Raw genomic sequence first — 13,637 nt, 5'->3', positions numbered from 1 at the left:
GAAAACCAGAGGAATTTCTAGAGCGATGAAAACAGCTCCCATTTGAGAAAGCCGCTTCCATCGTAAACATCTGGACACGAGTTTGTAAAGCGGCACGTAGGTGACGCAAGGATCACTTCATCAAGCACCGGGATCGTAAATGGCCTTCACAGGACACGCGGCAATTTCAAAGCCAAAAGAGGATAAAGCCGGCCTGTCTTTTTAACCCTCAAGTTGGTTTGGAGAAACCAAAAATTTGCTCCCAGTCACTTAAAAGCTATCAAAATGAGCTTCAAGGAAGCCTCGCTGTACAGAGCTGAAACCTTGACATGGATCTAGGTCCTTCAATTGAATTCCTAAGCTTTCATTTGAGGGGAAAAAAAAAAAAAAAGCCAAAAAAACCCCACACAACCAAAAAACTGCTTTGAAGGAAGCCTTAGCATATAATGGGCATAAAACAATTCTCAAAAACGCAACAAATATTTTCAGAAAACAGAATGCAAACCAACAGAAACACGAAGGTCGTGTTTTATCCAATAGTCATCAGCACGTATGTAAATACGGAGCTTTCTCCAGAAGCTGTAAGAGCAGTTCCACTCTCGTCCCTGGAGGTGATTCCTCCCTCTGATAACTATGGCACGTTGGCAGGAGCGCGTGTCTTAGTGCAAAACTTCAACTCCCTCCATTTGGCGTATTTATTTAGGAACGCAACTCTTTCCTCTCAATTAGCACGTTGCTTTTAGCGTTTGCAAAGGCAGAGACGGAGTTTTAGAATTTCTGCAATGATGAATGGCCAAATAAAGAACAGAAACTAGAAATACAAGGACTTCGGAAATACATAACTTTAAATCATTAAGGAATTTCACAACCCTCAATTCTTTCTCCAACACGGAACCAATAAAACTATTTACAACTTGATTCACTGAACATTATGATTTGAGTTAGTAATGACCAAGGTGCCAAAGCCTGGAAATGAAGTGGTTTGAATGTACTAATCACCCGCTGTCCAAAATAACAACTGTTTAATAGAACTTAATCGCTACTGTCAATGCTGTGCATTTTCTCCTATTAAAGAAACATTTAATATTATTTATCCTTTAATCATACTAACAGACGGAAAACGTCAAGTTGCTACTCGGGACGTAGAGATTCCCTTGCCATGTGCCATCTAGTGGCTGCAGGTTCCCTACCAGGGCATGCCCAAAATTCCCAAATCCAGGCCAAGCATCTAGTCTGGGGTCGATTTGCCTCGGAAAACATCCTTAAATAGCTAAAGGGAAAGGAACGGAAGAGGAGGAACGCTTTTCAAAGCACGTGACAGCGTAGCTGCAAAATGAGAAATACATGCGTCGACCCAGGTAAATGAAAAGTGATCGAAATTGTCAAAAAAGAAAAAAAAAAACCCAAGCCACAAATTGACTCGAAAATAGAGAAGAGAGAGAACGGTTAACTCAAGGGTTCAACACTCACATATTGTTATGTGTGATTTAGATCAGACCAGACGCAGCTGCAAGGCTCAGCCCTTGCGTGCCTGTGCCAGGTGTCTGTCCTGATAAATCGTTAGCCGTGACTATTTTTAGATGGCACCGTCCTTGAAATATGAACATTACACATGATCAACATACAAACTTTACTCTGCTTCAAGTTGATACTCTTCAGCCGGCCTTAGGTTGGCGTTAAGGTTCTCCTGCCAACCCAGCAGGGTTACAGGGATTTCCTCGTTTCCCTTGATCCCTGCCCAGCCTATGAGAAGCGGAGCAACTTCAAGTTTTCCCAATACCCGCCACTGGCACCAAGGGCTTTCCATTCTTTGGAAGGCAACGCAAAGCCCTTAGGACAGCAAACTTCAACAATTCTGCTGGGTCGCAGAGCCGCTCGGTTCGTTCCGTAAAGCAAAAGGAAAAGCGGTCAGAGCTGTCCGTAAAACGAATGTCCATATTACTACGGCATTGCACAACGTTGGAAGCGCAAGCTGTGTGCAGGAGCAGCAGGGGAACAGCCCCGGTACAGTTACCTCTCACGGCACCGGCTCTCCTGGTTCCTATCAAGGGGATCTTCGACAGCGAGCAGCGGTTACTCCGGAGCAGTTGTAGCGACTCCAAAGGGAAAGTCACATTTCCCTTTTTGCTGGAGGACTATCCTGATGAGACTTGCCAGAAAATTAGAAAATTCAAAAGGATCCTCTTTTTTTTTTTTTTTTTTTTTTTTTTTAAGATGTCTGTCAGCCGAAGGGAGTTTGAATTTCCTCCTCATTCTTACCTCTGGCAACATCATTCCTGCTACGTGAAACATGCCATCATAAATCACTTGGTCTGCACTGCAGATAACACAGTTGTACAACGCCGGCTTCCTCACACCTGCGCTTTTTCTTTTCTCCCTCGATCTAAGCGAGCGGTGTTGCGGTAGCAGGAGCTCCAACTGAAGAAACAGTAGTCCCAGAAGGAGACTAGCTAGCCAACCTGGAATAATCCCTGTAGTTCCTCTAGTGTCACGTCTTTACCCTTATCACACAGAAAACAGTAACATCATCAGAGCTGAGATGGCTTTGAGAGACCTGCAAGCTCAGGGATCAAGACAGAACAGTTTTTCCTCTAATTAGCGGCGAAAGCCCATGACGGCAGCTAGCGCTGCCGGCCCGCCAGAGGGTCACAACAGAAAGGGCGCGCGCAGGAGAAACAGACTCCACTTTCACGCTCGCGCGTTATCTCCGCATTCAGGATGCTCTGACAGGCGACAGGACGCACGGCCTACGGGGGAGGCAAAAATCCATTTCTGAACGATATTGGGAAAAGGCTGAAGTACAGCTGCTGGGGGCAGGTCCCGTCTGCCACCCTGGCTCCGGAAACAAAAGTTTTCACACACACCCCCCCCCCACAGTGTGCACGGGGTGTGTGGAAGTGCAGGAGTTCATACCGTGTGTTTTTATATTTTGGCAGAGATACTACAAGTTAAAAAAAAAAAAAAAAAGGCAACAACAACAACAACAAAAAAAAAAACCCAAACCCAACCATGCAGCTTATTAGCCTGGAAGAAAAATCTTTGGTCTGTTTATACTGTAACCACACACCTGTATCTCAGAAATATGAGACAACTGACGGGGAAAGGGGAGGGGACTGACATCTTCGGTTTCCTCTGCACCAGGTGCAGTCAAGTGTGTAATATCTTTCTCGCCACTCTTTTGAACCAGTGCCACTGTTGGCCCTACCGTACCTGCCGAACAGCCCCTGCAGGGAAGGACTCCAAAACATGCCCATGCTCCCCGCTCCGGCGAGAGCGGCTCCTACCCGCAGCCCTGGGGGCGCGCACGCCAAGTCAGCCGGATCCCGAAAACCACGGAGCGCAGCTGCCCGTCCTCCCGTCACACACGGGGAAAAACGCTAAATCTTGGACCGGAGACGATTGTATCGACTCGTTTTTCCTTACAGCTTCATTTCCTGTCGCTGCCAGCTTTACGTTCCCTTTTTACGGGACGTAAGCGTGACAGTAAGGGAACGTCTTGTCTTGTCACAGTGCAGCCGTGTCGCAAAGCATCGAGGTGGGGGACAGGGACAGAGCTGGACAAGAAGTCGGTCCCTTCTCCTCAGTTCCTCAATCTAAAGTGTAATACAGTAAAATCCAGCTGGATTAACTGTAACAACTCTGAGTGTCTGCTTCTCCTGAATATGATTGATTGGTATTCCCCAGCAAGCAGAGAAGCGGCAAATAGGGTTATATATAAAAATATTAATTTAAAAAAATATTTTTTTTTTTTTTTAACAAAACCAACTTTCTTCGTACCGTGAGAACGCCAGAAAACCACGCTTCGCGTTTATTACGCTAGCAGCCCCATGAATAAGCACAAAGTAGCTGCTACCGCGATAGTGATGACACGAGACCAGACGTACTGCCGGCCGCGAAAACACCGGCTGCATTTCCCAGCTCTGTTCTTTTTCACTTGACGCGGCTTCTCTTTAGCATTCACGGAAGCGGCATAAGCAAGGCGAAACTGTTTTAAGAAAGTACGTTTTGCCCCACGGTACTTTGACGAAGCAGAAGCGCACGCCGCGCTCCCGCCGCTGATCCCCTCGGACAGGGATGGGTGGAACTGGACCGCGCGGCTCGGAGGGACACCGCGGCGTTGCGTTAGCCCCTGCAGAACAACGCACCCAGCGCTTCTCTCGTTTTTATTTCTCGAATCCGACTGCACGCAACCCTACCAACCAGAGAGAGCAGAGCCTCTATGTCTAGGAACTTACATCTTCATGGGGAAAGGGGTATTTCGTATTCTTTGGTGGTGATTAACGCGAGCCCCGAGTTGGAGTTTATAAATACGACGAGTCTTTAATTTACACAACAAGTAGAGTAATAAAGATTAGAGGAAAGAGCTTGAGAGGGAGGGCGAAATACCTTCATATCTAACTTAGGCTGCTAACAGACTCTAATTACAATTAGTCTCGCAACAAAACCTGTCAAGAGTATGTTTCAGATTTAAAAATAGCCAGGTGCCGTATACCCCACGTTAGCACAAAGAGCTCTCGAACACGCACTGCAGCACGACGCCTGGGTTTTCTTTAAATCTCACACAGGTTATTTCTCGTCGCGAAAGAAGTACCTGCATCTTTGGCAGCTGTAAAAATATCACGCATGGCACCACCTGCCAGACTAATAACAATAATTAGAAATGCAATAAACTGTTCACTGGCAAGGTAACAAATTGTCTTATCCTTTGAAAGTCACACTGGCCCCAGGCAATTCCTCACAGACATTTGCCACTGATGTCACAAGAGCCTGAGTGAAAAGCACGCCGTGCAAAAAAAAAAAACCAAAAAAAAACAACAGAGAGGAAGAAAAATAAGAAAGGGAAAAAAAAAACCAAAACCAACCCACCGCTGTCAAAGACACGCTCAAGCCACGTAGAGTAGCTGCACTGGATTCTCATTTTACTCAACAAGCCATTAACACTCAGGGCTTACAAAGAGTTGACGGCGAAGGTGAAACCGTCCTCTCGCTTCCTACGAAACCTTGCGGGCTGGAGCGACTGGAGAATCACACGAACTCGTAACGCTCGCTTAAGGAGATAAAACATTTTAAACCGAGTTTAGAATTAACACTTCACTTGCAATTACTTCTTTTTATGCTCCTTAATTCTTTTCATCTTTCGTACAATGATCTTCCGAAAAATCATTGGCATGGAATACCTTCTGTAGTGGGTTGCTCTCGCACATCTAATTTAAGATCTGGCAATCTGAGATCAATATTTCCTCCTCACCGAAGCTCCTCTAAGTGCGAGGGCGATCTCGGTTTGCCTGCCAGGGGGGAATTAATGGCCTGTTCAGGATTTTTACCTCCCATTATAGCTTTGCATTTGAACAGACCACACAATTTCACGTCGCTTGTTTTCGAAGAGAGCGTTTAAAACCGACCTCAGCAACGAGAACGCGGTTTCGTATTTTCATGACCTTATAATTTTTAATACCCCTCTTCCATGCAATGTGTTTTATGTCTCAAAAAAACAAAAAACAAAACAAAAAAAACCCACGAAATCATTTTCCATTTCTGAAACATAAAAGGCATCCAGAAATCTGCGAACATAAACCATTCGCTTTGGTCCGTGCCCTTCGTGCCGACTATATGCGGGCATTCGAGAGCACACAGCTCCCGGTTCCGTGCTTACAGAGAACTGCAGAGAAGAAAATCAAGTCATAAACGCTGCATAAGCACTTCTTTCTGAGGCTTCTGATGATTTCACAGTCCCAGTAAGTCATCTAGGAGGGGCCCATGCCAGGCAGCAGCCTGCTTTTGTTCTTTGCTTTGTACTAAGAAGGGAGGGACGTTGCTGAGGTACAACACTTTGAGTATTTATATGATTCACTCCTCCTTTCATTGAATCATTTTCTAGTTTCTAAGATAATACCTCTGGGATGATTTCAGCTGCTGTTTGCGGAAGCGCAAGGTTTTCTGTTTTCCACTATTGTGTATGAAGATAAAAAAGATGAAGGAAGGGTTGCCCAAGCGAGATGTGAGAAGGTTTTGGGCAGGACGGGGGGAAACCTCTCTTGCGTAGGTCTGATGACTGACCTGATGGCTCGAAAGTCTGGCGCCCGCGAGCTCGAAGGTCAGCGCGGAACCCTGACCGACAGCCAGCTATAGCTCCAAAACCTTCCTGCTGAACCTGCCGCGTATTTCCCCAAATCCAAGCAATGCCCTAGACCGTGTCAAGTAATTCACCGTCATGACGAATTATTAATTCATAACGCCGTGTTTGCATTACAATTGGTTAGGAAAACCCCAGTATGTTAGCCCTTATGAACATCCCAGGCAAACTCTTCCCACTTGCTGTTTCAAAATCGGGACAATAAGAGCTGGGAGAATTTGAGTTCACACCTTGGAGTGGTGATAGTAACCTTTGCCTACAAACACTGCGGGTATAACGACGTTCCCTTAATGAGCTCCTAAGAAACTCATGCTTCAAGAACTAAACTTGAGCTGTATTCCTAAAAGAGTTTTTCTGCAATACAACTCTACTCGTCCTGTTCATTATGCGTAGTTCTCACGTTAATACTGCCGGTGAATTTTGGGAAGTTTGGGACAAATGTCGTGTCCCGTCCCCCCCCTCCCCAAGCCTGTGGAAGTGGAGAAACGCTAAAAGGGCGTGCACGTATTGGCACTGGCCGCTTATGGAGCGCTGGAGTCAGGAACATCCAAGCACACTCCAAGAAAGGAAGAAGACAGACCAGTTGTACTGGTTATTAGACATGGTTAAGAGGCTAAAAAAAAAAAAAAAAAAAAACACCAAACCAACACACACACTTCTGCCAAGCCAGTTATAAGAAGATAATCATGTGCTAGCCTCAGCCTCTGGCAGGAGTAAAACACTGTTAGCTGTCTTCTAGTTAGCTAAATATTAATCATCCTGTTTAGAACCAATCATGTCACTAACTGGTTAGAGACTTGGTTAAAGGTTGTGGTACAGAGAAGGTGTGCTGGTTTATCTCTAGCTGCGGTCCTCCTAGACTTCTCCAGCAAATACGTCGAGCGAGGCAAACGCAAAAGCAAAATCCCCGTTGTTAGCAAATCCACGAGGCTTTTTCTGGAAGGGATGTAGGAGGTTCCGCCAGCTGAGAAGCGCGGCGGGTCCCGAGAGCCTCAAACAATTCAACACAAGATTCCCTTCAGCCGTTGTTGTGCGGGAGGGGTGCAAGAGCACAAGGTGTTTCATCTTGGGCCGCAGAGCAAGGACGGCAGATTGCCACCGTGCTTCGTCTGCAGCGCAAAGCGACGTCGCACGTCAGCCACCAGCAAATGTTGTCCCTAAGCTCTGTCACGGATCCAGAAAGGACGCTGCGTGCCTGTGATAGAATGTCGGCGAGGAGGAACAGACCAGAAACCAGCCCGAGAACTAAAAGATGCGCGCTATCTGGGGGAGGCGTGGGTTATTCAACACCTTTGAAATCATCTTGCAGCTTAAAATAAATGGAAAATAAAAAGAGCAGGCAGCAAGCCTTGGAAGCAATGGCACGAAGTAATGCATGAGCGCTCATTTCATTGCCTATGCCTTAGCGCTAAGTGGCCAAACCTGCATAACACATTCGAAATCATGAATGTGACAGGATTGGGTTTGCAAGACTCAGTTCAAAGGCCTCACTGGTAGCTCCACATGTTCTTGGAACTCCCACAGTCCCTCAGGGCCTTAAAAGCTGGATGCAATAGCATTCTCCTTTGAATCCCATGTGGTCTGACCTTTACAAAGTCCTGTTTAGATAGAGGAGCTAGAGGTGACTAGACAGAGGATCCGCCAACTGCTCTTTTCACTCCCATACCAGCCCCAAAATTTCCAGAGCCATCGTTAGGTGGCTTAATGAAACGCTTTTGTAGGATTCGTTCACTCGTCTTCTGACGTTGGCCACACTCTTCTACAGTCTTGTCCTTGACAGAGAATGCACTCGTCAAATTCTTCTGCTCTGGATGCAAAGTGGACTTTCTCCTTGTTATCGTCATGTCACCAAAACTCCCCCACCAGCCTCGCTCTGCGCAACTCTCTGATGTTAGAAAAAGCCTGGCAGCCAAAAATGAAGAAGGCATAAGACCAACCAAACAAAGACAGCCTGCCAACCTACCGCTTATCCAGCAGCTCCGGGCTAGGAAAGCTTTCCCTCTTTCTGCTAACCTTGTCACAAAAGGGGAAAAAAAAAAAAAAAAAAGAAAAAAAAGGGAAGAAAATCACAAAAGCTTCTTTCTGAAGTGCAATGTCAACAAAAAAGGGGAAGTTGACAGAGTGCTGCCAGCTCTTCACAAATCACATTCTGCGAGAAGAGAAGAAAGTTTATGAATGTTATAGGACATTTCAACCTGTTTCCGAGGTCTGAAACTTTACGTATACACAGCGATCGGCTCCAAGGAGGAACGAGCATTCCTTCCTGAGGACGGGAGAAAGGTCCAGATGCCCTGGAATGATACAGGGTCCCGAACACGGCGTACGATACTGAATGGTGATAAAGAACAAATAACTAAGACCGAGACAAAATAAACCTGGGAGGAGAACCAGAGATTATTCCTCCATTAGCCCAATATCTCCGTCTTAAATTAATCATCACACTCCCGTATTGAAAGTTGCATTCTAACAGCAGTCTTGTCAAAATAGCAAAACAAAACGTCTTGCTAGGTGACACAATGACTGTAACACGTGTCTAGATCACCTACCTGAATTTCACCTAGAGCAGAAAGGCACAGAGTCAAGTCTAACACCACGTCTTGAGCTCATCCTCATTTCTGAAATAACAAAGCGCTAATAGCTCATGGTGGCTGCCACGTTGCTACAGATGCCACGCGTTATAGGCAACACTAAATCACCGGTCAGGAAACGATATTTCATATATAATAATGGTTCTTTATATTTTAATTTAGGATTAAATAATTAACAAACAGAAAGTTCTGCAAATGCCAACAAAAGAGCATCTCACGGGCGTGTCAGATTTGGAGGCTATAATTCACATCTCCCCGGTGAATTTTATCCTTCCGTCTTCCGACCGAATACCGCGACTCTCAGCTCCTCTAAGCCACTGCAGCAACAGGGCAAGAGGCAGATATATTTCGTCAAAAGAAGAGGCTCAGAAGGGAATGAGAATGAAACTCTCTTAAATATACCGAAGGCTCGAATTGACGAGTTCGGTTTGCCAACGTGTTTTTCTAGACGCGCTGAACGACCAGATAAACGCACTTGGAGTTATTTCTTAGGGACAAAAATGGGCTGAAGTGTATGTAGGTTAAACCAAGGTGTGTATTCCCTAGGGATATCTCAGAAGATAAAAAGCAAGCCCTGACTACTATTTAAAGGCAGCACAGCAGACGGTTAAGTTACACCCAGGTGTGTCTTCCCTCGGGTGATCCCAAGGGAGAGATGCTAGGCCACTTTTCCTATTTAATGGTGGCAGAATGGCTGGTTGGATTACGTCTTAAGTCATTTTGTAAGCTTATCATCCAAATGTTAGGATACAAAAATTGTAAGCCTACAAAGCTGTTTATGATAACAAATACTGCTGCCATCACTGCATAATAAAATATAAACAATGTATTAAAAATAAGCAATTACCCCACTACTAAATTAAATAAGAATATTTTATCAAAGGGATGAATTTACGCTCCGGCTGGGCACAAAATGAAGTAAGTTCATAGGGAGAACTCCTCACTGACAGATTTCCAGATCAACAAGACCGTTCTTGCCAATTTTAAATAGCAAGAGGGGTTTATAATGAGGTCACCAGTGGTTTTCCACGTAAGGCAGCCTCACAGCATTTCGTATGAAAATTGATCAAACATTCTGAATTGGACACGAAGTGTCGCGCACGCCTTGGAGCCCAGCTTATCCTTATCCAGCGCTCTGCTTTGAAAAGCACTACCTCGTCCAGGGGGGAAAAAAAAAAAAACCCACAAAAAATAAACTTTCGAGACAAGGATCCAACCGTGGAAAACAAGAAGAGAATCGTATTTTCCCAACTTCTAGTACAAAATGCGCTCATATACCTAAGATGCCAAAATGCAGCACTACAGGCAGCGGAGCATGCAGGGTGACTCCCCCTTATTCTGGACGTCCTACGGAGATGTCACGCCGTGTCACTTATGCAGACTGTCATTTCTTTTCCCTCTGCCCGTGCAGAAGCACCGAAGAGCCCTGCCCCTTTAGCAACCTTCGATGGGCAGCTGAGCACCTCCCCCCGCAAAAAAAAGTGGACAGGAGCCATTGCCACCTGCTGACGTTACTGCTTCACACCGTACCCTCAGTTGGGCACCGCTGAATTGGTCCCGCCGACTTGCGTTTTGAATATTTACTTCGCAACTTTGACGGCTGCGATGTATTTTTTTTTTTTTTTTTTTTTCACCAAAAAAGGAAAGATCAGATCTGGGCAACAGAATTTAACAGATGGGAATAGCTACCAGTACACCAAATAAACGCCCTTAGTCTTTCAATAAAGGCTCAGAGCGAGGAGAGATCTAAAGTTGACTCATTACAGTAGTCTAGCCTGGATCTGACAAAACTACGTTTGTTCTGATGTCAGCCTCTTGATCTCTCCTGTTCTTTGCCTGTGGCTTCCTCTCCTGAAGAACCAAACTGTTTCCGTTTAAGAAAACTCTTCAAGTTGACCACGGGACAGCCGACTTCGAATTCCACAAAATTATTTTGCCGGTCAGAAGGAGAAAACACTACAAAGCAGCACGGCCAGGTGGGCTGCGCTCTGCGCCTCCACGAGAGCTGTTGATAGGAGGCGGTGACACACGTCCGTAAGAAATAGGAAAAGTCTGCAGCAAACACCGACGCCCCCCTTTTCCTCTAGGTATTTCCTCCCGATAGTTATCCCAAGAAAGGAGAAGATAAAGCCTGCCAGGCAGTGGTTCACTTTCATTCGGGATCTTATCTCTGCACGGCAATCGACCTGTGACGCCAGCCCGAGTAAACACACCCAACGAGTTAATGTTAAACCAGTTAACTTAGGTACCAGTAACTACCTACCGGCAGCAGCCTGGCGTTCACGGCAGGCTGCAAAGCTCACTCCGGAGACGGAGGCGTTAATAATCCAGCCATTAGCCTACTTTGGCTATCGCAGTTAGTACCTAAGTCCCTAACGTAAAACCATCTCAGATTTGTCCATCTCCGCCATCGGAGCAAGAACTGTAAATTAAAGGTAGCGCAGAATCTGGGAATAATTGAGTAAAGACGTCGAGCGTATCCCAAACCATTTCGGGATCTTCCCCGCCAGCTTTAGACGTGTAACCCTGAAAGACATCAAATGTGAAAGCCCTTGGAAAGGCCAAGTCATTATCCAGCGCTATCTCTGAGATCTTCCAGACAGGAAAGAGCATATCCACCAACACTCCATGCCCACTGCCTCCACGAGACCCTGCAGGTAAATTGACAAAGTCTTCATTTCTAGTATCACAAGCTCCCGACAGATCTAAGAAAATCAAACTGGCGAACTCCTGATAGGAAATAATTAATCACGGCTAAAAACATGGCTTTTCTTCCACCGGTCCTGTTACCATGACTTGGGGATGCCACGGCAGATCTGTTCTATCACAAACCTAATATACGCTGCACCAGGAATCGCAAAAACACGTCATGAATAGCACGAACTTAACGTGAATATAAATGCGTCTTCCAAAGCGGAGAGCATGTTTTTATCAAAGTTTCAAGACCTTACTCAGTATCTTACCATAATCGTGGGAGATAAACATGGGTGTACCTATACAATAACCTGGGGGCCGCAAAGATGTTTCTACTGTTTTGTGGAATGACGATAATTATATTTAGCACTCATTCACGGCTTTTCATCTTCAAAGCACTTTACAAACATTAATTAATCCTCACAACACCCTATGAGGTAGGTAAGTATTATTACAGTAGGTGTGATCAGGTTTGTGTAGGGGACTGTAGAGCGTGCACAAAGCCGGGTAAGGGCAGCAGAAATACATATTCCTGCAATTCCACATTTAAACTCAGATTCCTCTCTAGGTATTTGCACACAAAACCCAAACCCCTCCACATAAATATATATATATTTATATACTCATACGTGCCCACACAAATGCAGAGGCTCCAATCTAGCTCTATTTTTAGCTGTGCTAAGGCACCCCATTTTGGGGAAGGCGCGTTGCCTCGAGTACCCTGGTCCTGTAAGCGTTCTTCTGACATTCAAAGGGTGCAACGTGTTTCGACGCTCCGTGGTGGAGCCACAGTGCCTTTCCACGGCGAGAGCTGAGACTGTACAAATGTTAAGACGGGCACCCCGCTTCTGGCAGCTGGATGCTTTCCGATAGCGTGGCAAAATCCACGCCAGGCAAGAGTGTTTTTTGTTTTTTTTTTTTTAACAACCGCAGGTGGATAATAGGTTTGCAAAACACGGTAACAGACGGGTATTTTGAATTAAAAGAAAAACAGAGAGGTTGAGAGGGAGGACTCTCTCTCCAGACAGTTAGAGCTCGATACCTGCCCAACTTCTCTGAAGAATTACCAAGAGAACAAGGAAAAAAAAAAAAAAAAACCTGCAGCTTAGTCATATTTGTATTCTTATTAAATGCAGGACTGCCTGAGGCGAACAAGAGCTGATATCATAATTATTGGCTTGCCTAGCCAGCTGCCTTCTCTCACCTGATGTAAGATCAGATCTTTCCAGCCTTTGGAGACTCTGTACCGCTGAGCCTCCGCTCTCTCTGCAGGGCTGTTTGAATGACCTAATCCTGTCCTGGAGCAGCAGCACGCCGTTTTGCTTCAGTAAAAAGGTAAGAGGAAACCTCTGACAACTTCATATAGCCTTTTAGAATTCAGCCGTGAAAGCCAAACGGAAGGGGGAGCAGAACTCTTTTGCCTTGGCTCATCTATTTAATCTGAAGTCCCTGGGGCTGACTTTGAAGAACTTCAAGCTGAGGGAAGGGGAAGGTCAGCACCTACATCCCGTTCCTCGGCAACTCCTATAGGTATTTATCAGCCGCGAGTGTAAGCGTAGCGAGAGAAGGAGTGAAGAAAACAGCAGGTAAGTTAACAGATCCGTGTCCTAGTACCGGGAGAAATTAAGACCGTCGGTGATTTCCCAAAGGGAAAAAAAAAAATAGCTTTTCTTGTCGCGGGTGTATACCAGCTTAATCTAAGCTACTTAATACTAAACTGGAAGGGTTTACCATTACCTGGTGAAAAAAAAAAATAATAATGAATTAAATAACAGAAAGACAAACCAAGAAAAGTATTTAAAAAAAAAAAGACAGGCGGGGGGGGTGCGGGGGGAGAAGTCTCATTTCTCAGATTCATAATAGATTTATTTCAAACTTTTCCGATGGCGAATCAAAAATGTGGGAAGTTATGTGTTTTTAAATCAAGCTGGCTTTTACTACGGCTTCCGTTTCAAATCTGTTACTTCTGGCTCGTGTGTTTTGCAGTAGTAGATGGAAACTTGTTTTAGACCCACTCCTATATTGAAAGGTGACTGGAGCGAATGACTGAATTTGGGTACCGCGAACGGACACTTGTTTCTTGTTTCTTTCTGCGCACGGGGAATGTTATCGCTTTCTTTTCGCGTCTTGGTTTCAGACTGTTAGATTTCCAGCAAGAAAGGAACTGTTTGTGTTACAAACACAATAATTATCAAACCTATAAATAACAACTGGCCGTCATTCACTCTTGGCCCTTCTGCAAA

This window comes from Rissa tridactyla, chromosome 7 (assembly GCF_028500815.1).
Source record: "Rissa tridactyla isolate bRisTri1 chromosome 7, bRisTri1.patW.cur.20221130, whole genome shotgun sequence".
Lineage (NCBI taxonomy): Eukaryota > Metazoa > Chordata > Aves > Charadriiformes > Laridae > Rissa > Rissa tridactyla.
The sequence above is the reverse complement of the archived record's forward strand: the minus strand, read 5'-3'. Positions refer to the sequence as shown.